The sequence below is a fragment of the Vulpes lagopus genome, chromosome 1 (genome assembly GCF_018345385.1).
Source record: "Vulpes lagopus strain Blue_001 chromosome 1, ASM1834538v1, whole genome shotgun sequence".
Classification (NCBI taxonomy): domain Eukaryota; kingdom Metazoa; phylum Chordata; class Mammalia; order Carnivora; family Canidae; genus Vulpes; species Vulpes lagopus.
Genome location: NC_054824.1, coordinates 171,325,076 through 171,329,006, shown reverse-complemented (window position 1 = coordinate 171,329,006; position 3,931 = coordinate 171,325,076). Strand labels below are relative to the sequence as shown.

The 3,931-nt window shown below is 41.6% G+C and overlaps 1 pseudogene; it reads right to left on the bottom strand.

Moving 5' to 3' along the window:
- Window positions 1-237: 237 nt before the first annotated feature.
- On the bottom strand, window positions 238-598 carry LOC121482232 (annotated as a pseudogene).
- Between the last annotated feature and the right edge of the window lie 3,333 nt (window positions 599-3,931).

Sequence of the window (3,931 nt, the reverse complement as noted above, 5' to 3'; positions counted from 1 at the left end):
CCTGGACACAACTACATGTTGCTGAGACTGTCAAAAGAACTTTCTAGGTGGTTTAAAAATTCTACTCATCATCTTATCTCATCAACAATTTTTACAGAAGCTGGAGTAATCTCCCTAAAATGTAATTCAAGATCCTGCCACCCTTCTGCTCAAAAAACCTTTGTGGCTTATTGTATTGGCAAAGCAACTTTAGGTACTTTTCACCCCAGTTTGTTTGTATTTCAATGATTCCAATGCTTAAGCCTCTACTGCATACTCCCACAGTGGGGACAGCCTCTCCTACTGCTGCTGCTTGGTCTTCAGGTTCTCTTTGCACTTGTTCAGCTGGCAACACCTGGCACATGTCTCCTTGGGCTGCAGAGCCAGGAACTTATTACTTCTTACCCTTGTATAATTTCCTGAGGTTCCCTTTCTGAGTCTGGTTAATGACAGATTATGGGCAGTGAATTTGCAAACAACTTGGAGATTTGGCAAGTTGCCTGCCCTGTTACTTTGGTGACACACAGCTGGGACAGCTCTACCTTCAGGTTTTCTAGCTGTTTCAGTGCGTCCCCTGCCCCTTCTTGCTGTGAAGGTCTTGAGCTGTAATCTTGGCCATGGCTGCAAAAGCTGCTGCCACCTGTTCCTTGGGAAAGAGGAACAACTATAGGTATTTCAAACAGGAATGTTAATACAAGATTTTGTTGCATGGATACAAATAGAGGATAGGAGGCAACTAGAGCAGGAAACCACTTCCACCTCAAGGTTGGAGGGACTCAAGCCCCAGAAGTCAGAAGCTGCTAAGCCATGATGGGCTGTGCCTGGTGGGAGCTGCAACCTGAGAGGAGGGACTGTCTGTTGGGAAGCTACAAGAACAAAGGAGATGCTACCATTGTCATAAAGTGTTACCTAGAACCAAGAAGGGAGCAATATTCTGGCCTCTCTCTTCTTTCTGTCTTCTAGTCTTCCATTGTCAAGGGAGCCTGGTAAATGCTGAATGGTAGAAACAGATTGACAGCAAGGAGGCAAAGACTGGCATACTCTCAGCTCTCTGACATTGCCTCATATGATCTGCTTCTGGCCACCTGTTCACTCTTGCCTTGTATCAACCTGCCTTCCTGCTAGTAGGCCTGCTTTGTCAGTTTCCTCTCTGGTCCTGGAGTACCTCAGGCTCTTCCTTCCCCACTTCTTTGGACAATGCTCTCTCTTTCTGGAATAGCCATACCTTGGCTGTTTTCATGTCTGTGTCCTTCTTGCATCCTTCATTCTTAGCTCACTTCTCAGGGAGCCTTCCCTGACTACCCTATCTAAAGTAACTTCACCTTACTGATGCTACTATGTGATATCTCCCTGGCATTTTATTGTGGCACTTATATCAACACATATTTGTTTGTTATTTATTATTTGTCTTTCCTTACTTCATTCAGGTCTCTTCATTCAGGTGAAATATCACCTTCCTGGAAAGGCCCTCTATGACCAATCAAGGAGTTAAGGAGTGCCCCTTTCCCCTCATGTTCTATTTCATTACACAGCTTTGTTATTATTCTTTTTATATAAGTAGTCATTGGTTGGCAAACACACTTTTCCACCCTCCCACCGCCCCCCACATACGTTTTTATTCCTACTAGATCATAAACTCTACGAAAGGCAGCTTGTTGACCTTGTTCACTTGAAGGAAAAGCTCCATGAAGACAGGAACTTTATGTGTCCCATGCAGCTGAGTGAACTGTTGTGACCATCCCTAGCATTTAGAATGATGCCAGACATCATACACATTTAGTGAATACCTGTGGCATGAATGAATAAATAGTGTTGAGGTTGAGTAGAATCTCAAAAAGCCATGATGTGAGAGAAGAAAGAAGATTCTCAAACAATGGGAGAACAGAAATAAAAGTAGAGATATTAGAAAGTGTACATTCTGGGAAAGATGAGAACTTTGGTTGGTTGAAATGTAAAGACCATGATGAATGTTAAGTAGGAGTTAGGAGAGGCAGGTTGAGGCCAGATCATGGAAGACCTTGAAGGCTATGTTAATAAGTTTGTTAAATTAGGAAATAGGGAGCTGTGGAAAGTTTTTGAGCAGGGTCATGAAATATTCAGACTGTGCTTGAAAGATGCATAGAGTGTTTCTACAGATTTATCTCACTTTAATACCAATTGACAATTTTGTGGCTATCCAAGAGTCATAATTGGTTTAGACTAGTGAGCTTAAGAGAAATTCTAGTTTGGTTAATTGGTGGAATCATTTAGTCATCAAGGATTGGAGTACCTGGTATCAACCCAGTTCTGTGCAAGGGAAGAGACATTTAAATGTAAATCAGGATATTAATGTAAATGTAAAAAACAGGGCCCCTTCCTTTGGGGTTACTGTCTAATAAGGGAGGCAAACCTGTAAAAAGGTTATTACAATGTAGTGTGACATGTACTAATAGAATTCTGTGTACCAGGGGCTGGGGCAGGGCATGGGGAGCAGCCAGCAATGCCTGGGGCTGTCAGGAGGGCTGCCCACATCCTAGGCTAGGCATGGAAGGTGAGCAGACAACGGCAGGTGAACAAAAACGTGAAGAGAAATGAAAACAGAGATATAAAATATCTATATAAAAATATAGAGATCTGTTAGCATCTTCTTAATCTCTCATGGCCTGGTGGAGGGATGTTCAGTCAAGGAATATTTTACAGTGAGAAAAGTCCAGCATCTTCCCAGAAGAAACATATCCTGCATTATATTTACATCGAAGTTTTGAATTTTCTTACATGATTGAATGTTTTTGAAAACAAACTTTTAATGAATTCAAAATATTCAGTCATATAAATTTACCATTTAACCTTTGTTCCATGGCCGGGATTCTAATTTTTCAATTATTAACAATGCTGAGATTAAAAGCTTTATTCATAAAACTAAACAAAAAGCAAAGCAAAACAAGAGGAGCAGTATAAAATGTAGAGGGGTACAAGAGCATGGCTACCTGGAGAACAGAAAGCAGCAGTTCTGTGGGCAGAGTATAATGCGGTGGGAGGGTGCGCAGGGCACCATGGATTGGATGTGATGAAATGTGAGGGGTCAGGTAATAAAGACCTTATTTCACCACTGTAAGGCAAGGAGTTTGAAGAAGAGGTCTGTTTCCTACCACTCCCTGACTTCTGCTTATAGTAGAAATGCTCTCTTTGTGGCCCTGATACACCCAATTTATACTTATTCACATTCATTTTTAAGAAAATATTTAATAAGTTTCTATTATATGCCACACACTGTTCTATGCATTGAAGATGATGTGGTAAATAAGGTAAATGAGGGTACCCGCGTGGTTCAGTGCTTGAACATCTGCCTTTGGCTCAGGTCCTGATCCCGGGGTCAGGGGGGTCGAGTCCTGCATCAGGCTCCCCGCCGGGACCCTGCTTCTTCTTCTGCCTTGTCTCTGCCTCTCTGTCTATGTTTCTAATGAATGAGTACATTAAAAAAATCTTAAAAAAGGAAAGGTAAACAAGCTGCCCTTATGGAGTTTATAGTCTAGTGGAAAAGATGCATACATATAATGTGTGAATGTACATACCGTGTGTGTTTATTTGTAATGATTAATTCTGTGAAAACATAGGTATGTGTACATTTTTTGCCAAATTACTTATTCTAGGAAACATAAAATTTGTGTAAGGAAATAAAATGTGATGAGAGAGAGTGTTTAGGTTATGGAAGGTCTTTCTGTTCTGTGGAAGCGACATATGCCAAAGATCTGAAGTGAGGAGCAAGCCATATGAATATCATGGGGAGGAGTGTTTCAGGCAGAGAAAGCATCAAGGTTAAAGGGCCTGAGGCAGGAGATGTTTCAGGAAGAGCTGGAGGACTGTGCAGCTGGAGTACAGTGAATAAAGGAAAAGGGTTAGGAGTGGAGGAAGCTATTAGGGACAAATCATGGTGGGCTTGCAGGTGACACACAATGTTATAGATTTTATTCTA